This window comes from Prionailurus bengalensis, chromosome A3 (assembly GCF_016509475.1).
Source record: "Prionailurus bengalensis isolate Pbe53 chromosome A3, Fcat_Pben_1.1_paternal_pri, whole genome shotgun sequence".
Lineage (NCBI taxonomy): Eukaryota > Metazoa > Chordata > Mammalia > Carnivora > Felidae > Prionailurus > Prionailurus bengalensis.
In genome coordinates this window covers 127,245,365-127,268,235 of record NC_057354.1, presented here as the reverse complement: position 1 = coordinate 127,268,235, position 22,871 = coordinate 127,245,365, and the positions used below count along the sequence as shown (strand labels likewise).

The 22,871-nt window shown below is 40.5% G+C and overlaps 1 protein-coding gene across 1 annotated transcript in view; it reads left to right on the top strand.

Annotated features, from left to right (window-relative positions):
* The window catches only part of VSNL1 (visinin like 1), a 98,030-nt gene that overhangs the window by 16,427 nt on the left and 58,732 nt on the right, over positions 1–22,871 (top strand). The window lies entirely within an intron of this gene.

The following is a 22,871-nucleotide window of genomic DNA, read 5'->3' as shown; positions in this document are numbered from 1 at the left end:
CTGATTGTTAAATAGAATTTGTATGTGGTTTGGCAGCAGCCTCTGTGTCTTCTTTGAGTCTTTCTGACCTAAGATACGCTTTCAGAGCCTATAAGCTGAAAGAAACCATAGCTGGCCAAAGATGTGTTCTGTTTTGGCACAGAAATGCATATTTATTATTAAGTGGACTTTATTACACCATCTCACGAGGGTGTTCAGAGAGGCCTTTAAGAAATTATTCCAATCCTCATGCATAGGATTCTGGAGCAAAAACAGCAGCAACTATAAGCCATTATGGCCTCATTGTGTGTGTTTTAGTACAATGGCAAGAAACCAGGTGACTCAAAGAGTCACGCTTGTGCCAACTTTGAGTCTCTCAGAGCCTCTCAAGTTGCCTTGCAAATGTGGTTAAACAACAGTGTTTCAATATCCCTATTCAAGATGGAAATTGAAATTGTATTAAATCATTTTTCAAAACACTTACTGGATGCCCATGTGGCCTAGGCATTGATGAGTAAGAAGGGGTCTCCCTCTTCCAAGTGTTCCAAGAATCTAGTGGGGCCAGGCAAGTAAGCAAGTGATTACAGAGTACAAAACTACCTTGATGTGGTTAAAGCAGTGGATGTTCCATTGGATATATGCCTCCTTGTATTCACTGCAGCATTGATCAGAGAAGTATTTTTTCCTAAACCGAAAATGGACCTGCTTTAAATGGGTAAAATTCTTAGAGGATGGCACAATGTTCTCTTCAGCGTTGTGCCACGTTTCCTTTGAAATGAATGTGATTACTTACATACTACTTTTTTTATTGTGAAACATTTCAAACACACATTAAAGTTCAGATAATAATATAGTAAGTATCCACTGTCCTACTGCCTAGAATTCACAACCATTAATATGTTCTCATATTTTGAAATTCTCTTCATTTCTCTTCTTAGTTCCACTCACCTCTCTTTTTCCTAGAAACATTCTATTGAACTTAGCATGCGTTTTCTTCACGAACATGCTTATTCTTTTTACTAAATACATGTCTCTATAGTATCATCTTTGCTCTTTGACATTTAAGTAGATGACATCATATTGTGTGTCATTCTCCTACTTATCCTCTCAAAAAAAATTTTAGATCACAATTTTTATTCATGTGATATCATTCATTTATTTTAACTACTGTACAGTACTTCATTATGTGACTATACCTCCAATTACCTATCCATTTCCTATTTTATGATCATGTAGGTTGCTCTGACTTTTTTTTCAGTGTTTGCTATTAAAAACTTGCAGGGTGCGTCTTTTTCACATATCCCCTTGGATATTTGTGTGAGTTTCTGTAGGGATGTGTTGAAATAGAATTGTTAGATCATGTTCTATGTGCACCTTCTGCTGTATTAGATATTGCCAAATTGTTCTCCAAAGAAGATGTACCAGTTAATATTCCCACAAATAGTATATTAGAAAGAGTTCATACTTCTTTACGTCTTTGCAAACAATTGGTATTAGCATATTTTAAAAATCTATTTAATTTTTTTAACATTTATTTATTTTTGAGAGACAGAGCATGAGTTGGGGAGGGCCAGAGAGAGAAGGAGATACAGAATCTGAAGCAGGCTCCAGGCTCTGAGCTGTCAGCACAGAGCCCAACCTGGGGCTCGAACTCGCAAACCATGAGATCATGACCTGAGCCAAAGTCAGATGCTTAACTGACTGAGCCAACTAGGCACCCCCCAAAATTTATTTTTATCAAACTAATTGGAAAAAAATTGTTCTTTGTAATTTTCCATCTCTTTACTCTTTATTGGCCATGTAGATTTTCTTCTCTATTGATTATCTAGTTTTATGCTCTACCTATTGTTTAATAGTATTGTTTGTATTTTTCTCATTCATTACTTGGAATACTTCATATGTTCTGAATAAAAATTCTTTGTTATTAGGTACATTGCAGATATCTTCTCCTTGCATATTACTTATTTAACTTTATTCATGGTTTCTTTTGTCTTAAAAATAGTTTTTAATCTCGAAGTAGTCTTATTTATCAATCTTTTACCATGATTTGTGCATATTGTGTTAATTTGGGTTTTAATCCATCGGAATATATTTTGTGATCAGTTGGAAGGTTGGCATCTAATTTCATTTTTGCCCAAATCTTTGAGCACTTAACTGATCACTTCCTTAAGTTAAATTCCTGGCATGAAGAGTATTGACAGTTGAAGGGGCTTGATGCCTATTACCAAAGATGCTATTTTTTTTTCACTAGTCATTAATAACTAATATGCTAGAAACTTGAAATATTGAGTACAAAGTTAAACTACCTTTATTTTATTTTTATTTTTTTATTTTTATTTTTGAGAGAAATAGAGACAAAGCATGAGCTGGGGGTGGGGGGGGCAGAGAGAAAAAAAGCAGGCTCTGAGCTGTCAGCACAGAGCCCAATGTGGGGCTCAAACTTGCAAACCACAAGATCATGACCTGGGCCAAAGTCTGACACTCAACCAACTGACCCCACCCAGGCTCCCCCAAACTATCTTTAAACTTTTGTTTCTTTTTCCTTTTTTACTCATTGTCAAAAAGTGGCATTTAAATTCTTTTTTTTTACATTTTATTTATTTTTGAGAGAGAGAGAGACAAACAGAACACAAGTGGGGGAGAGGCAGAGAGAGAGGGAGACACAGAATCCGAATCAGGCTCCAGGCTCTGAGCTGTCAGCACTGAGCCCAACGCAGGGCTCAAACTCAAAAACCATGAGATCATGACCTGAGCTGAAGTCGGACGCTCATCTGACTGAGCCACCCAGGTGCCCCTCAATAGAGTGACATTTAGGTGGACCTTTGAGAATTCCCATAAATATTCTTTTCTTTGGGAATGTTTGAGGAGGACTGTTTTCTGCTCAGTCTCAGACACCTGGCATGATGAAGGGATATGCCTCAATATCTTGGCATATCTCTAAAGCGAGTGTCTCTCTGACATATAGTTCACTTCTTTTTCTCACTTCCCTCCCCAGTAGAGCAGGTGTGTTTTTTAAGGAGACACTTTCTACAAAGAAACATAGCTTTTTAGTTTTTGTCTTGTTTCTTAAGAGAGAAGATCCTAAGAGATCTTAAGAGAGATCCTACTGTGGAAGAATGAATCTCAAGAGGACTGCACTGAGATGTAGATGCTTCGGAGAATCACACCTTAGCTGGGTGATTTATTCCTACACACCAGCCGTACACCAAGAATGTCTCACATTCATGTTCCAAGAAAGTTATAAATTGGTTCATTTAATGGGCCCATAATAGAATAGTCAAATTTTGAAATGTTAAATCTATTAACACCAATGGTTGCCTATATTTGGCATTAAGATTTTTTAAATGAGTCCATCTATGGTTTGGTATTATTATAAAACTTTTTCCGAATGCAAATGGAATATATAGATCAATACTTTTACAATTTTACAGATGAGGAAGCCGAGTCTCAGAAACATTAGTTAACTGCCCCAAATTGTAAGACTAATAAACACCAAATAAACCAAATAAAACTGAGCTTTCCACTGTTCAATCTTGCTTTTTTTTTAAGTTTTTAAAGTATATTTATTTATTTTGAGAAAAAGAGAGAGAGAGCATGAGCAGGGGAGGGGCAGAGAGAGAGAGAATCCCAAGCAAGCTCCGTGCTGCCATCATGGAGCCCGACATGGGGCTTGAATCCACAAACTGTGAGATCATGACTTGAGCTGAAACCAGGAGTCTGACGTTTAACTGACTGAGCCACCAAGGCGCCCCATCTTGATTTCTAAAAACCTCCAAAAGCACTCTAGAAACACAGAGAAAAACAACTTATAATTTTTAAATATCCAGAATACCAAGAATAGATGGTTTAGCTATGGTATGCATCAGGTAATTTTCCTGAGTGGTAACCTACATTTTGCTCTTGGTCCTAGGATACTGTCTGGTTCAAACCTAACACAATTAATAACATTTTTTTAAGTGACACTGTAACCCTAATATGACTTAAGGCTATTTATTTCAGTTGTTTCCTGAAGTTGGAAATAATTAAGGACTCTGCTGAGTTACATATCCTTATTGAGTTCGTGAGCAGGCAGATAGGGGAATTTAAAGTTGACCTTTCCTTCAAACAATTTGGCATACAACCTATTTGCACTGATAAGTGAAATGAACACATTCATATGGTAACTATAAATCACTGTCACTATCATGAAAGGAAGTTTATGTTTAAAAATTATAGAAAGTTAAGATAATCATTTTATGACTATTAAGTACCTACTTAGTATCTGGGATGGGTCTAGATACAAAGAGTGATAAATAAGACAGGCCAGGTTCTTGCCCTCTTTGAGCTGACATTCAATAGTGAAAAAAGACCATCAATAAATAATCATATAAATTAATGAATACTTTAGCTAAGTTCAGATAGTCTTACGGGCTACAAAGAATATAAAACAAAGTAGTGAGATAGTCGTTGGAGAAGAGGCTATTAATAGTTACTTATTAATCGTAATTACTATTAACAGTATTAATAGTTTGAATAGAAGAACTCAAAAGGTGACATTTGATCAGTGACTTGAATGGTGAGAAGTCAGCCGTGAAAGATCTTGGAAGAAGAGGGTTCTAAGGAGAGAGAAAACTAATGCAAAGTCCTTAATGGACGAATGAATGTGGTGTGTATGAGAGAAGGCCACAGAGTCCCTAGGGCTGCAGCATAGGAAATAAAGGAGATTGATAGGTGATAAAGTTGGAGAGGCAGGGTGACAATACACCCCAATTTGCTTAAGATAGTCCTGAATAATACCTATTGTCTTGGTAGAAGTAATAGCACTTTCCTTCACTCTCAGAGTGTGCTCTTTGGACAATAAATTATAAAGTCTCCCTATTGAGAGTTAAATAGGGGCCAAACTATTTGGTTTCAGACAGCAAAAGAGCAAAAAACTTTAGAGACCAGATAGCAAATTAATTCCTTCTTGTTCCTTTGGCCCTTCTTATTTTAATCTGAGTTGGAGTCAAAACATTTTATTTGGCATTAGTGTGATGTATGCAGTAGGATAAGGGAGATATACAGATAAGAGCTGGTTACCCACAGAGAACATCTTGTGGAAAGGTTTTTAGATTTAGATCTGAAAGAGGCCCTTAGTCTTACCTAGTGACTAGAGCAGGCCAAGATACTTGTGCTAAACCAAAGAATTAACACTAAGAGGAAGAGGAGAGGGGGTAAAGGGAGAGGAAGAAAGTGGAAGAGCTCCTGTCCTAAGCTATGCAATTTTCAGTATTCTATATTATCTCATCTTTAATTTTTACAGTTTGTTTTAAGATAAAATGAAAGCTATGAGAGCTTTGATAGCTTGATTGAAGTCACACAAAGAGAATTAACTCTCGGATTTGAATCTAACTCCGTCTGACTCTTTCCATTAGGTTATCCTGTCCACCTGAAGCTTTCCACCTGTCTTCCAGTATTTCTTGATCCGTGAACATGCCATGTTCTTTTGTACCTCAATGTGTCTATTATTTCTACCTGACAATCCCTATCCAACCATTGCAAAGATTGCTTCTCATGTGAAGCTCTCCTTAATTCCCACAAATATAGTTGTTTCCTCTGCCCTTCCATAACAGCCATGCAAATCTCTGTTACACAGTTTTATTCATCCATCCATTCATTCATTCATTTATTCAGCTGTTGAATATTGGGCTTACAGCAGTGAGCAGGACAAACACAATACCCAACCTCACTGAGCTTATGGATAGAGAAGATTAATTAGCCAAGATATCAATGTCATTAAGAAATGTCTTTATTAAATTTCCTTTATCTCATTTATTCATTCATTTGTCCATTCAGTAAGTGCCTACTATGCTAACAGAGACCTGATAAAATATTGAAACATTTTTGAAAATGCAAATTCAGTGTGAGCATGAGTCTCAAAGTTAAGACCGAAGTAGTGAGAGATAAAACGGAAGGAAAGGCACCAGCAAGATCATGGTGGCCTCTATGGGTACTTTGAAGGAATTTATACATCCTTTTTAGGCAACAGGGAAGCACTGAAGGCTTGAAGTGGTCAGATATTTATTCTAGTAATAACAATATGGTGACAGCGTGAAGAATAATTTTGAAGGGTAGAGACTGCAGAAAGACTAATTACATAGTTGTTGACAAAAAAACAGTAGAGTTTAAAATAAAATAGAGTTAGTCAAGGCAGAATTTCTGACTAACTAGGACTAGGGTACAAGGAATGGAGAAGCATATACAGCCTCCTAAGTGTCGGACTGGGCTTATAAACTCATGACTGTCCCCTGAATTACTGAGACAGAGATGAGGTCTTACCCCTGTATCCTCCATTATCCTCACAGTTCTTTAAAAGACAAGTAGCCCGTTTCTTCCGTCACCTTCTGTTTTCGTTGATGCACTCTGGGTGAAAGCTGCGTGTGAAGAGAACATTGGATTTGTGGTCAGGAGATGTGGCTCTGGAACTAGATCTTAAACAGACATTCCCTACACTCTTAGAAGAAGCTTATGTTTTCTCTAGGCCTCAGGTTCTCATCTGGAAAAGGAAAGCATTGATCTAAGATCTATTTGTTTACTCTCTCTCTCTGCACCTCAGCCTTCTCAACTTTATAATAAGGACGATTAATTAGATTTTACAGAGATCTTTTCAAGTTCTCATATTTTAATGTGAGTTATATAGTAACCTATAGAAGATCTTTCACTATTCAGCATGAATGTGCTACCATAGAATCTTTTACATTTTTAGGGATGTCCTTATCGCTCCATATTATACATTGTAACTAAATGTGTGCAAATTATTTTTCTCTCCCATTGGATCATTGGTTTCTACGGGAAATAAGCAAGCAACTTCTTTTATTTTTATTTTTATTTTATCTATTTATTTTGAGAGAGAGCATATACGGGGGCAGAGAGGGAAAGAGAGAGAGAGAGAGAGAGAGAGAGAGAGAATCAGAGAGAGAGAGAATCCCAAGCAGGCTGCACTCTGTCAGCACAGAGCCCAACGTAGAGCTCGGACTCATGAACCATGAGATCACAACCTGAGCTGAAGTCGGATGCTTAACCAATTGAGCCACCCAAGTGCCCTAAGCAAGCATTTCTTATTTATCCCCATGCCCAGGTAGATACATAGTATGATTTCTGCACATAGTCTGCACTTTTTATTGATTTGTAAGGAGGAAAAGAGGAAAACAACATACTTCATTTTTTTGCAGTAAATAGTTGTAATTATAATGTGTATTCAATGTTGTATGCCCACTTTTTGCACTTAACATATCATAAGTAATTTGCCATGTTTCAAACTTGTACTTATACTTTTATATTCCATTGAGTCAACATACCATAATTTACTATTTCCCTAAAACTAGAGTTTCTACCATTACTAAATAAAGCTGTAATAAATATATCCCTTTGTATAACTTTTTCCTCTTGGAATTTTTCTTTAAGATGGGTACCCCTGGTATCAAAAGTGTTGCTGTTTACTGCTTCTTCATTTCTATTTTTAAGTGGGTTGCAGGAACATGCAGTTTTACTGTGTTTGATTATTTGTAGGATTGGACTTGGCCACTGAGATTTCATCTCTGTTCATACTCTGTTCTTGTTGGTTGTTTAGTTTTCTATCAAATTCTCTTACCATTTATTTTTTTTTAATTGTTAATGTTTTTTAAATTTATTTTTGAGAGAGAGAGAATGAGAGAGAGAGAGAGAGAGAGAGAGAGAGAGAGAGAGAGAGAGAACAAGCAAGAGAGGGAGAGAGAAAGAGGGAGACACAGAATTGGTAGCAGATTCCAGGCTCTGAGCTGTCAGCACAGAGCCCAAGGTGGCACTCGAACCCACAAGCTGTGAGTGAGATCGTGACCTGAGCCAAAGTCAAATGAGCCACTCAGGCGCCCTTCTTACCAATTATTTTTAAGCACCTTTAATATTTAAAAAACATTTATGTTGCCTATTTTTTCTTCCATTTGACGTTTGCTATTTTTTTCTGGTGTTTTTAGATTCCCTAAACTTTGAATTTATGTAGTTCTATCTACCAATCTTATCTTTTATAGTTTCTGTCATTGCTTTTGTTTAGAAAGTCAAACCTGACCTTAATAAATAGGTTAAACATGTTTCTCTGGGTTTGTTTACTATTTGTGTTTATGCTGGTATGAATTTTCTATGTACACTCTGATCATTCATCTAACAGTTCCCTTAATAATTGGAATTTGCTTTATATATAAAGCATATAAAGCTATGTGTATGGATACACATAGCTATTAACATTTTGTCTAGCGTATCTTCAGTTTCTATTAGTTTTCTTTGACATATTTTTATATTAAGCTTTTTATTCCAAATGTTAATGATTTTTTAAAAGATGGTACATAGTGTGGTTCTGTTGCAGGATATTTTTTTTTACCTCAATACCCCAGATTCGTTGTCTCACCGCTTCGAAGAATGAAGAGGTAGACACAAGATGAGCAGCAGACTAAAGTTTATGAAGGTATAAGATTAGAAAGTAAGAATTTGAGCATAAGGTCAGAAAGTAAGACCAGTATGGAAGCTCTCTTTACAGAGAGGTGGCACTCGAAGGTGAAAGCCTGCGGACTGTAGGCAAGGGACTTTGTTTTGTAAGGTTCTGGTTGGCTCCCTCTTCCCTTACCCTTTGTTCCTTCTCAGGTTCTACCTGGGTAGGTAACTCTAAAGGCCTAATCATTCCTTTTTGATTGGCTCATTTGCATTGTATGAGGCATGGTCTATGGTCTATGGTCTAAGTTCCTTGTGGGTCATACATTTTATGGTCTACTACTTATTTTTAGTTAGGTCTTTTGTCAAATTCCTGAGGGGAACCTGAGAGGGGAGTAGATGGTGTCTGTTGCATACTTAAGAGGAACCTTCCCCCCAGGGAGTTTGTTGTAGTCAGACCCTCCCAGCATTGTTCTAAAATATCTGTTTTTCCCCTCTGGGGGCCTTAGGTCCCAACGTCTCCCTCTCTGCCTATTTTATCCTCTTTTCCCTATCATACTTCTGACTTACATTTTTTCCACCAAATTGCTATCAAAAGATGATGGCACCACTTATAAAATTATATTCCCTTCTCCTCTTGTTCTGAAAAGCTTCCCTGATCATACATTAAGTAATTATGTATAGCCGAGTCTATTTCTAGACTCTCCATTCTGTTATGCTGATCTATAGGTCTATTTTTGTGCCAGTAAATCCTTCACTTATTCAAGGAGAGCTCAAATTTCCTTTCCTGAGTCTTTGCTTCTTCTGGTTAAACATCCTCCGTTCCTTCAGTTGCTGCAATTGTATTAAGCATTCAAGCCCCTCCCCAGCCCCCAAGGACCAGAAGCTGGTAACTGGAAAAGAAACAACCTAGCCTCTTGGTACTGGAAATTGCCACACTTGAGTAAAGAAATGCATAGATCAGGGCAACACCCAGGCAAGAAAAGAGAATGGTGAACCTTATATTGAAATAACAGTTTCTGTTCTGGAAAGTACTTTCTTCTTTCTCATCTCCTTTAACAGTGCAGAATAGTGAACGGTGGATCGGAGCCTTGCAAGGTTCAAGTGCAAACTCCACCAAATTTTTGCTCTGTGACCTTTGGAAAGTTTCCTAAATTCTCTAAGTCTTATTTGCCTTGAGTGTAGAATGAAGGCATAGTAATATCTACTTCATTAAATTACTATAAAGATGAAATGCATAATCCATGAACACAATAGTAAGTGATAATATAAGCTATGGTTATTACTGCTAAATTGTTAGTCATATAGATTTATTGTTTTATTTAACTCTTTAAAAAATTGTTAATTGAAGTACAGTTGACATACAATATTATGTTAGTTTCAGGTGTACAACATAGTGATTTGACAATGATATACATTACCCAGTAAGTGTGGTTACCATCTGTCACCATACAAAGTTACTACAATATTATTGACTACATTTCCTATGCTGTACTTTTCATCCTGATGCCTTATTTATTTTATAACTGGAAATTTGTACCGCTTAATCCCCTTCACCTATTTGGCCCATCCTCCCACCCCCTTCCCTGTGGCAATCATCAGCTTATTCTCTGTGTTCATGAGTCTCTTTCTGTTTTGTGTTTGTCTGCTTGTTTGTGTGTTTCATTTAAGATTTTGGGGTAGTTATTAACATACACAACTTAAAGTTGAAAGAACGGGATAGGAAAGGTTCAGGAACTTGCCCAAAGTTACAAGTTAATGGACATGCAAGGGTTCGGGATCTCCCTCTCTCTAACTCCTAGGCCTATGCTCTTCCTTGTAGATGCCATCACTGCACAGCATGATGGAAGAAGCTACTTGTGACTGATTCTTTGGGTTCTGCCTTGGTTACATAGGTGAAGTTGTAAGTTCTTAGGTAAAGGTTAGTAAAAGTTTCAAATGTATAATATGATATATATGTCTTGAGATTTCCTTTTGGTTTCAGTGTGCAAGGGCATTAGATTAATGGGAAGTAGAGATATGATTGAATATTCATATGCAATATTTATTTAATATTCATATTTAATATTCAATATGCAAATTGGCTGATGGGGAAACATATCCCTTCAAATTATTGCTCAACATACTGCTCCAAGTGGCAGTGACACAGCCCAGAAGCATTTGTCATCCCCATAGGGTGCCAGAGGAAGCAGCACTTCCTCTCCCTCAGCACATGTTACCTGTGCTCTCAGAAGGCACATGGCCGGCCGGGAGGGAGGCCGGTGGAGGATGCCACGTTAGCAGCCTGTGCACACAACTGCCAAGTCAAACAGAACCGGAAGGTCTAATTTTAGCCCACTCAGCCTTGGCATTGTCCTTTTTAGCCAAGATATTTTTCAAGCACCACAATAAAGTGCTTTGTTCCAGCCTTGCTGGATACTTCACAAAGGCCCAGCAAGGACAGGGTGAGCAAAATTCAGAACTGGAAACACATCAAAGACAAGAACCTCACTGGAGAGGGTCAGCACTCCTCCAGCAACCTTTGGTAAATATGCCCTTTCCATCCACCTCCCAAAGCTCCAAGAAAGGACCCATGGTTGCCTCCCTCTTCCTCCAGCTTGTCAACCTTCTGTTGGCTGCCTGTCAACAGGTGTCTTTTCTCTTTTGTGCTAGGATTTGCAATTTACTCATTCTCTTTTCCCCTGCCTAATAAACCCACTTCTTTCCATATATCCGGATCTTGTTTTCTTTCCTGAGATGTCCAGAAAGTGCCCTAGATTAAGAGCTAGAAACAATTTTACCATTTATAAGATTTGTCCATTACAACGACCTAGTGAATTAGGTGAGGTGGAAACTTTGATAGAATTTTTGGAGATGAGAAAACCGAAGCTCAAAATGGAAGCCAACTGTGGCTAAGGTCACACAGGAAAACACTGGTGGAGTTGGGACTTGAACCCAGCTCTGTGCTTTAGGGAAAGTCGTGGTCCACCAACCTGTCAAAGCAGACAGTCCACACAGGCTATTTGGGAGGGCCCTGGAAAATGTTTCCTGAGAATGTCCGTTGGCTTTATAGTCAACAGCTCCAAGTTGAAGACTGTGAATCACCATTTCCTCATTTCCCAGAAAGAAGGTAAGGAAGGTTGATCCACAGACACATCCAGTGATGCTACTGTTTCCAAAGCCTTTGTAGGGGAGGAAAAATAATTTTCCCTTAACCTTTCCAGGTTCTTGGCTAAGATTCCCACCCCTGGCCCCCCATAATAAAAGACAAGTCAACAGGAGGAAAACAAACAAGTCTGATAACATGTATACCTCTTGCATACAAAGGAGATACCCAGGAAAACCAAAATGGACCAAACCATCACCTTAAATATCATCTCCAGCTAAACACAAATAGAATGTGAGGGACAGGAGGCAGTTTGGGGGGTCTGTCAAGCAAAACAGTAAACAAGGGTATGGTTGTTATGCACATTTAATTCAGTTGCCTTCTCCATTGACAGAGTTTCTAGAGATTTAGTCATCTCCCCCTTGAAGTTCCATAGTGAGACACCCTTACAAATGGAGATTTCTCTTATGAATATAAATGTCTCTTTCGGAAGGGTAACTTCTACTCATATGTTAGAGATTGCCCTATGTCTTCTGTTTCTTAAAAATACTCAGCCTAAAATAATCCTACACCGAACAGGCATAGATTGGGATAGCAATTCCGCTCCCTTCCACCTTCTCACCTCTTTCCTTTGACCTTCAAGTAGATCTCTCTGGATCTCATTAGACAATCTTAATCCAGCCTTAGGCAGCCATAAGTAATGATCTCTGGGATCATCATCTTATCTATCTTTTGAATTTGAACTTCAGTTATTATAATGAATACTGGAGAGTGCTTTAGCATTTACAAAGCTCTTTTCTATCTTATATCTCATTTAAACCTTGTGATAACACATCAAGATTGATATTATCATCATCAGTCTCGCATGGTAGAGCTGAGCCTCAGAGAGGTTTCCTGACATGACAGATCCTGAGGGTCAGGAACGCTGACCTGGCCACACTTTGTCTCCCCATCAATGCTTCTCTAGGGCTTTGAGATGGGTGAGAAGGTGGCAGATTCAGGGCTCTTCTGAGCCTCTCCTCCATGTTCATCATTTCACCCAGAGCTACCCAAGATAGTCCTCAGAGTGGTCTTTGGTCTGGAAGTGAACCCTGACATATTGCTGCATCAATTGTTGGAAAAGGGAGTGGCATTAATTCAAAGCATCTTGGAAGTTCCCTTTCCAGGATGCCTGAGACTATTTTCTGAACAAAAGACATTTAGTTTGTTGAGATTATTTATATATTTTTTATGATTATAAACGTTACATGTGCTCATTATAAAAAGTTCAGAAAGATATTAAGAAATGAAATATTACCATTATACCACCAGCAGTCATAACCACTGTTAAGATTTTGATGTAAATTATGTACTGCCCAAAGTTTCTGTGCACACAAGCTTGAGCTTGCATAAAGCAAAGCTTGCATAAAGCAAAGGCAAGGTGATACACATACTGTCTTGTGACTTGCTTTTCTAACTTAACAGTCTATTGCAATGTCTTCTCTCCTCTTTTCTTTCTTTTTTTGGACCTCAAGTGCACATTTATGGTAATCATACTCCTGTGTTCATGGCACACTGTCATCATTGTATATATAAAGCCCCTTTTGGATTTTATTATATATATTTTTTATTTTCTGTACTCCCACTTTCCTCTTCCATTCTACTGTGTTTAATACATGTCCTCAGTTAAGTGTTTATCCTTAAAAACACATAGTTGTTTTGTATATTCACATGTTTTAATGTAAATAAATGACATCAAATCAATACCAATTTATGTCATTAGATGTAGATCTCTATTACTACTTCTAATAGCTTCATAATTTCCATTGTGCGGTTATAACCAAATCAATTTAACTAGTTTTCTATGATGGACATTTAAGTTGTTTCTTAGAAGGTAGGGTTTTTAAAATTATTTTAAACAATGCTGGAGTAAACATCCTAGTATATACATCTCTGGATTTTTGTGATTGTTTCCTTGAGATAATTTTGAAGGATTACTTTGCAAATAATTCTTCACACAATTTTTCAGCTCCTAAAGTAGTTTTATTACTGGTTCCCTAGAGTTCCCTCCCACACCTCCCTCTTTCTTTGTTCCTCCCTCCCTGTCTCTCTCCATGTTGCTGGTGTCTCCCTAATGGCACTTAGCACATTCATCTTTGATCTCTGTTTCATATGTTCTCTCTTATCGCTCAGCTGATAAGCTCTAGCTAGTTGTTGACAGAGATCACATCGTAATTAATTGATTCAACAACATTTCCTGGGCACCTGTTCAGTGTAATCTGAGGCTAACCTGACAATCACTCTGCCCTTGGGGAAGCCCGGGTCTAGGGAGGTGGCAGACATGCCTTACGGTGGGCAGACGTGCCTTACAGCGACCATGCCCTGGCAGGTGGCGTGGTGACAGCAGTGTATACAAGAGTCAGGGTGTAAAAGAGGAAGCCAGATAGTGAAGTCACCCCAGATGAGGTGTCTCATCTATGTCTAGAACATGGTTTGGAATTTGCTAGAAGGCTAAAGGGGAGCTAATAGGAACTGCCCTCAAAGCCAAAAGAATAGCTAGTACACAACCAGAGGTTCAAGTTGATGCAGCAAGTTGGATCACGGGCAGGGGTGAAACCAAAGAGCTCCTGGGTGTGGGGCGGCAGTGGCCCAGGTGAGTGGTCTGGAAAGCCTGCTGCGGATTGGATGCAGGGTGAGGCTAATGGGAGTCCACTAAAGGGGTTAAGCAGGACAGTGGCATAATTGGATTTGGTGTTTTAGAAAGGTCCTTTGGCTATTATGTGGAAGATGGATTTCAGGAGGGCAAGACTGTCGATGGGAAGCAAGTTTGGAAGTTTGGATAATGATAAAAGTGAGAGATGATGGCAGTCTCAACTAAGACAGTGGCAAGAAAGAAGCTGATGGATTTTGAAAGAAAGTTAGGAGGTAGGATCTACAAACTATTTCACTTGATGATTGGTCGGATACAGGGATGTGATGAGAGGCAGAATCCTGAATAACCCCCAGGCTCCGAATGGGACCCTGGGCAGATGGCAGGGTCATTTACTGAGAGAGGAGTGCAGGAAGATATGTTGAGTTTGGTATGGTTGTAGGATACAAAGGTGGAAATGTCTAACAGGCAGATGGAGATATTATCTAGTATTCAGGAAAAGCTTACCTTGGAGATGATTTGGAAATCATCTTTATCTTTGCAATATAGCATAATATTGAATAAAAGATTCTTGAATAACTGAATGAATGAATGAATGAATGAATGAATTTTTAGTGTCATTCTCCCTTCAAATAGAACATTTACTTCTATAAAGCTACCTTTATTTGAGACTTTCAAACTCTCTGTATTTAAGACCCACCCGCATGAGTTAAACTATGTTTTTAGAATTACTGTAGAAATCACAATATAGGGACACGGTAAGTGCAAACAGCTCTCAGAAAGGAAAGACCACCAGCCTGAGAATCGGAAGACTTGAGTGACTTTGCCACTACCTATAGACACTTGGACATGTTACTCTCCCATCAGGATAGATATCTCAGATACTTCTGAGAGCAAGGACTTGGATGTCTATCCTGACCGCTGATGCTCAAGGCTGCTCCCAGCCCGGGGACTGGTGATGTGCAGGTGACGCAGGCGCCCCTGCTCTGTGATTCTCTCCCGCAGCTCCCTGCTGCTCTGAGATAAGGGCCACGGTCCTTCCCCACTGGGACCTGGCAGCACAACCTAGCACACAATCTGTTGGACAGAAGGCTGTGATTATTAATGAAAGCATTTCCTCTGTTACCTCACAGAACTAAGTGAGGTTCTGACACTGCCGGAGACGGCCTGTTTCCTTTCATAGAAATCAATGCTCAGAACACATAGAATGGTTGGAGAAAGATGTACCAGGAAGTAAAAATAAGATGCAGAAAAGTGGGTGGCTGCTTGAAACACTCCCAGATGAAAGGTTACCAGCTATTAATCAGCTTACACTTCTGTTCAGTGGGTGAGTGGGGAATTAGATGGAAACTTCACTCAACAGTTGATGCTTAGTCAAGGCTGTGGGGTCCTCAGATGACTTTCCTCTGTCAGGTTGGATATGAAGCACTTTTACTTGGAGGAGAAGAAGCAGGAAGCAGGACCACAGTCAAATTTCCCAAGTGCCACAGTATGTATACTTCTGTTTACACATACCAGGTCTGGTACGAGATGTCAGGGTTAAGGTGACGCCTAGATATTGAGGCCTGAATCATGAAATGTCTGCCTCCCCATCTTCCGGAGCCATCCAGTTTGCTGGGTCCCATGATAAAGATAATAATAGCTACTGTTTGTTGAACATCTGCTATGTGGCAGGCACTGTGGGAAATAATTCAATGTGTTATCTCATTAATTCCCATAACAACCTTGTGAGCAAATTTCATCATTTCCATTTGACAAATGAGTAAACTGAGGCTCCAGTGGGCTGAGTAGCTTATCATAGGACATCATAGATGTTCTCTATGCAGCAGGAACATCATTTGATCCAGGTCTGCCCCCAGGATACTTATTTTTGTCCCGCCAAACTATGTCCAGTGAAAAATAAAAGAGACATTATGTCCCAATAGAAAAGGAAAAGAACTTGTAAGAGAGGGTGAAAGGGAAACTGAGTCTGAGTAGAAATTTTTCCAAAGTTATAGCCCAACACCTGGGCGCCAAGTGTGGCTTCGGGTTTAGCCACATTTCCCAGATGTTTAAGAGATGCTCTTTGTGCCTGGGCAAGGAGGAAGAAGGTAATTGAGTCGGACCCCCAAAGCCAGTTAGGCCACTTGATGCCTTGTAGATCAGAGTCCCTGAGCACCTGGCCACCTTGTTACCAGGTGGGTTTTAGTTTGGAACCACCTAGTCAGATCCAAGGGCTAATGTTCACAAGTGGCTCCCATCCTGGTCAGGGCTGTCCCCAGCTAAGGCCCTAGGAAACTTCAGACTCCACCCCTGAGCGGTAGAGAGGCTGCTCAGGTGGCAACTTGGCTGGTAACAACTGGGACAGGCCTAGAGAGGGAGGCCACTTTTCACAGCCTGGTGACAGGGACATAGATTGGCTCTTCCTAGTCCTGCAGGGCCTAGGACCCTCAACACAAATCAGCACCCAAGGGTCACAGGCCTGGGCATTATAGCAGCCTCCAAGTCTTCTTGCCCAGGCTTAGTAGCCAAGGTGCTGCTAGGCACTGTCACGGACTTGCTGTATTCCCCTAACCTTCCTGGGACTCTTCTAGAAAACATAGGGGTCAGATCAGATGATTGATCCCTGGGACCCACTTCTGCTTTCACCTCCATGTATTTATTATCCTTTCTGGGTTGGAACTCTTGTCATTTGCCCTGATGGTGCCATTGCCACTGCCATCAAAATGTTTTTCCTCATTTATTACAGATCAAATAAGTACTCATGCCTTATCTTGAGTCCCCAGGGATTCAGTCCCTCCTAACCTTACCTGTTTTATGCTTGCAGGCCAGACCTGAGCTGTAATCCTATGAGGTTCAGGGCTTGAGGTAAAGTCATCAAGGAATGCCAAAAGAAAGCATTTTTCCCCTTTTCTGAAGCTGCGGGGGTCCCCAGAGACAGCAAGAAAGGCCAGCCTGGGATCCACACTCTGCCTTTGGGGAGATGCTGCTAGAGGCTTGAGAATACTCTGTTGAGGAGGCTACAGAGGAGAGGGGCAGAAAGAGCCACTGTGTCAGATAATTGTCCTTATTAGAAAAGAAAACCCCACACAATGTGCTGGGCAACTTTGAGGCATGGTGTTCAGGGTTGCTTTAACCATCTCTGGAAACTAGCAACCTCCTGTCATTTGTTTATAGCATCCCAGGGAGGTGGTGATGGAGATTGTTTCAACAACCCACCTGGGAGATAAACATGCATCCTGGCTTGCAAGCTTTGGGTGTTTGGCCTGAGGACGGCGTGCTGCTGGGGTTGGAGAGTGGGATCCCCCAGCCGGGTCAGGAGACCAGGGTTCTCATCCCCACTCGGCCATTGGGTGCCCGTGTGATCTTCGAGATTCTCAAGCTCTCTAACCTAAAATCAAGGGGATTAAAAGCAGAAGAACCCAGGGGCAAATCTTTTCAACTTTGGTCTTCCCTAGTTGTGTGATTTTTAAATTCTTAATGTTAATCCCAGCGCAGGATCTTGAAACAACATCAGGGGTGTCAGAAGGAGAGCGCGAGGCATTAGCGAGAACTTAGGTTATGTCTGTGCTGCTCTGTGTGTCTTCTCCTCAGACCATCTACTTTGATTTTTGTTCATGATTTTCATCACTGCTCCCCCAGTTGACATGCGTTGCTTGTTAAAAGTACAGATTTCCTTCTAAAGGAGGGTCTTAGGAAGCTGCATTTAAAAAAATTTTTTTTAATGTTTATTTATTTTTGAGGGAGAGAGAGAGAGAAAGAGAGAGAGAGAGAGAGAGAGAGAGAGCATAAGTAGAGGAGGGACAGAGAGAGAGGGAGACACAGAATCTGAAGCAGGCTCCAGGCTCTGAACTGGCAACACAGAGCCCAAAATGGGACTCAAACTCACAATCTGCAAGATCATGACCTGAACCTAAGTTGGAGGGTTAACTGACTGAATCACCCAGGCACCCCAGGAAGCTGCATTTTTCACTAAATAAGGATGATTCTTTTACTCAGGCACATTTGGGGGACTCTAGTTTAGAGCTGTCACCTGAAGACCACCCACAGGTGAAGTTGCCTGATCTGGTGGGCATTTGTCTCTCTGTCCCCAGTGCTCCATAGGTCTCTGCTCTGAGCAGTCATGTCATCAGATCCCACATCCCCAGGGGCGTGAGGGTCTCCTGCATCCAGTTCTGAGCTTTTCAAGATTGGAACCACATCTTCTCTGTATATCCCACCATGCCTAGCACAGAACCTTTCTCGTAGACAACACCTATACCTGTCTGCCGAGCTGAGCTGCCCAGAGCTAACCAGGCCAGGGTCATTGTTGATGCAAACTATGCTATCAAGAAGAAGAAGGGAGAGTGGTAGGAACTTGTGAAGTGTCAAAGAGAAGACAGCAATGGAACCGAGCCTTGCAGAAGGAGTCAAGTTTAGACAGGTGGTAAGGGAAACAAAGAGCCATCCGGGCAGGAATCTAAGCATGAAAAGGCCCGTCTCTTCTAGTTATTCCAGTGTACAAGTGAGGAGCCCAGGGCTTAGAGAAAGCACCTGATGTATTCAAAGTTTGCCCAGGTAATCTTACACTACAACGAGCTCTGCTCCCACTTAAGACTCTTTCCACACATGGCTATATTCCATCGGCCTCCAACTGAGCCTCTAAAGCTCTTTCTCTGCTCTGAGCCCTGCTTCCAGGCCTCGTTCCCCACTGGTATGCTTACCCTGTGTCTATCTGCACATGTGGCTGGGCCTCTCTCTCTCAGCCCCCAGTCTTTGCATGAATCTTGCCAGGATTCAGCCAGGCTGATGGCCAGATTACCTGTGAAAAGCCAGGCCTGCTGTTCTGTGTGCCTCATCGCACACAGATGACCCTGCTGTGTTCTAGGAGGTTGGACTTAGATATCAGAGTGGGTAAAGGACCAGCTCAGGGCAACACACACACACACACACACACACACACACACACAGTACTTGAATCTTCTCTAGGACCCAAAGGGTTTGTGGAGGAAAAATGCCCATGGGTGCTCCTTACCTCCCCTGGTGGTCTTTTCCTCCTTTAGGAAGTCTCTCAGATCTGTTCTAAGGGCACTCGTTCATGTTCTGCCTCTTCTGCTCTGGAGACATGGCTGGAAGTGGAAGAGAGGTGGGCAGAACTCAAGGCAGGAAAACCAGTTATAAGGTGGCTGCAGAATCCAGGCAAGAGAATATGACAGCCTGTATCAGGAAACCAGTGGGGTTCTGGAGAACGACATGTATTCTGAGCAAAGCTTTATTAGCTGGTTGAGCTAAGGCGAAGTACTCATTCTCCCTGAGCTTCAAAGTCCTCATCAGTAAAAGGCAGATGATAATAATCTCTTTCTTACTGGGTTGTTGCATGGGTAAATGTTGCTGCATGAAGACTTTTGTAAACTGTAGAGTATGAAAACATGGTCTTTTCCGGGTATCATTTGCAATTTGGTGCTGGGCTTTCATCACCCACAGGCCCATTCCTGGTGCCCATCACTGGTCCTGTTCTATGCCTGTCTTAATAGCCTGGAATGCCAACTTTAAAATAATGCACTCCAATGCCTGTGCCCTCCCTTCTTAGGCAACAAATGTTCAAGTACCAACAGGTGCCCAGGTAAAGAATCCACAAAACCAACATGTGTGGACTCTTTCAAGACAAGCCAACTTCAAATCTGTGACTCATATTTTCATATTTACAGAACTTATGCTACAGATCCGTGAATGATGGGGTTGGAAGGGCCTTAAAGGTCATGTGTTCCAACTCATTTGTTTTTCAAATGGGGAAACTGAGCAACAGAGGAAGAAAAGATTTGGCTCAAGATCACAGAATGAACTAGAAACAGAGCTGGGATAACCTGCCACCTCCCCACACATGGAATATTTTATTTTATTTTATTTTATTGATTTCATGAAATCTTTTTATTGGGAATATGATAAGCTTTACTGTCATTTTTACCCTTTCTGTTGTCCTGCTGCCATAATGAAAGACACTACTGGCCCATATCACTGCAGCCCCAGGACAAGGGGAGTATAGGTGGGGAGTGTTAACCCAATGCTTTCCTTCACATATTAGATATTACTAAGCACCACATTTATGCCAAATACTGAGAATATTGAGACAAAAGACACGAGCTCTGGCTTGAAGATGTTCAAAATTTAGTGACGAAGACAACAAAAAAATGGTCTCTGACGGGGGTGGGGGGCAGGCCATTTTCCAAACAGTTAAAAGAAACATTCTTCCCATCTGTTGCCTGCATGTTATATTTATACTTATGATTGCATTGACTCTTTTCATATATACATTACTAGGAGACTGACTTTCCCAGAAAGAAACATACCAAATACCACAACTTGATGAAGGCCAGTGCCAAGGTCCTTGACTGTGGACTCCACAGTGGCTCAGTGCCCCTCATTCATTCATCCCCTCAAAAATCATTTGTTGAGCACCTAGTACGAAGTAGCAGGGATGAAAAGATAAATAAAAGACAGTCCTCTTTCCCAAGAAACTAACAATCCAGTAGATTGGATAATGAGTAATGAATAATGACCATGAAAGCTTTTACAAGAGAGTGGAGATGCCTTTGAGAAAGGATGCCTAAGAGAGCCTTGGAAAGTCAGCAAAGGTTTCACAGAAGAGGTAGCATGTGAGCGGAGGCTACTTAAAGAAAGAGAAGAAGTCTGCTGAGCAAGTGAAAAGACAGATGGGCAGAAAATGAGGATGTGAGTAGGCAGGACAGGTGCCAGGTGAGGGAGATAGGGCTGCATCCTGTAGACAATGGGAAGTATTGACAGTTTTAGGGAGAGGTTCAGAGAGCAAGGTTTGTATTTTAGAAATTCATTCAAGCAGCCATACAGAAGGTGGGCTGGGGTCAGAGATCCCAGTGAGGATCATGAACCCAAACAAGGCGTGATGAAGGCAGTGGCAATGCTGCTTTGAGCCAGGCCAGAATTTGATTTTCTCTGTAACCCATCTACTGCCAGGCACACCTAAGTGATAGTGCTGAGCATGACCCATAACCAAGAAGCATGAAGTGATGCATTTGAGTCTCCAAAATGGTGATTCATGGTCCTGACAGTGTTCCCTGTGTGAGACCACCCTCTCCCCAGTCAGTCAACAGGAACATAAATGATCCATGGAGAATCCACGCTTCCTTGCTGAAGAGAGAAGCTGACACGCTGTTGACCTTCTAAAGGCATTTTTGAAGGCAGTTTTTAATAACCCTTAATCCATTTTCCCATCATTAATACAAAACCCACTCTGGCTTGTGGTTTTGGTAAACTCTGACAGTCTTTTCCCAACTAGGGCTTGGCAAAGTGACTGATCCCTCTCTCATCCCTTCTTTCAGCGCCAAGAAGCACTGATTCATCCTTGCGAGCTTTCCTGCTTTTGCCCCTCCTGTTCCTTCTGAAATGCCTTCCATCCACCTGTCTGTCTGTGATTGTGCATTCGAGTCTTGCTAATCCATGTTCAAATTCTGGCTCTGCTACGCATTACTTGTATGATCTTGTACAAGAGAGCTGCCCTAATCCTTATTGCAGAGCTGTCATAGGGCCAAAGATCGGGGGTAAAATGCTCAACACAGTGCCTATCCCACAGCCAACCCTCAGTATTCAGCAGCTGTTATTGTTAGGTGAGATTCTAGTGCAGAAATGAAAATTTGTAATTCTCTACTGCAAACAACAAAGTGAAGTCCTGAAAGTTTGGTAATACATCTTTCGATTAGCAGGGTAACCATGGATTAGAGTGTTCTTACCCAGCTTAATTACACTTGACACCTGAGTACCCAACTTGATTTCCACATCCAGCTGTGGAATCCCACAGTAACCTATTATTAAGAGACAGTTGCTAATAAGAGACATGGAGCTTGAAATTAAGAGCAAAAATCAGTCGAGACGCTCCACGATAAAAGAGCAAAGTGGCTGCTCCTCGGTCCTTTGCTCAAACAGAAGAATTGGGAAGAAAAATGGCCATTTTCATATCTTCTCACTGTGTCCAGCTGGGATGATGCTGAGGAGGAAGCTTTCCCTGGAAGTAGCAAGAGTGGTTTGGTTTCACTACAGTGAAAGGATTTTCAATGTTAGGGCAGGTCACTGACAATGGGTATGGAATCTGTTGTAGAAGGAGGCAAAAAAAGCCCCAACAAAGCATGTGTTGAGATTACCCTTTCTGGGTGATTGCAAGGATAGACCTGCCTGGAGCCTGAGAGAGAATTTGTCTCAAGAACATTGAAGGCCTAGATCCACTGGGGTAAAATTTTCAAAGCCTAATTCAGTTCCCGTATCAGGGTTTTGAAGATCTTGTGGTACTTTCCTTATTCTGGTGGTCCTTCAGATTTTCAGTTTAATTTTACTTTTTAAATCAATCTGTGGTTAAGCTTGGTTTTCATTCTTTTTTTGTTATAAAACAACAACATTCAAGGGAAATTTTTAAAAGTTACCTTCAATTTTCCGGCACTAATACAATAAATAGTTTAATTTTGGAGTATTGTTTATCTTTGTTTACCTACTTATTTCTTAATCAGCCATCACAGTAAATCTGAAAGAGTTTAGTTATTATATAATATATATAATATAATAAAATACAATATAATATAATATATATTTAGTTATTATATAATATATATTTGGTTATTATATAATATATAATATATACTTTAGTTGTATTATATATGTGTAACATATATATTATATACATAATTTTATTAAGGAAGAAATTTAAGATAAAACAGTTCATTAATATTGCCCTAAGTAACATACATGGCAAACGGTCAATAACCTGGCACATAACTGATA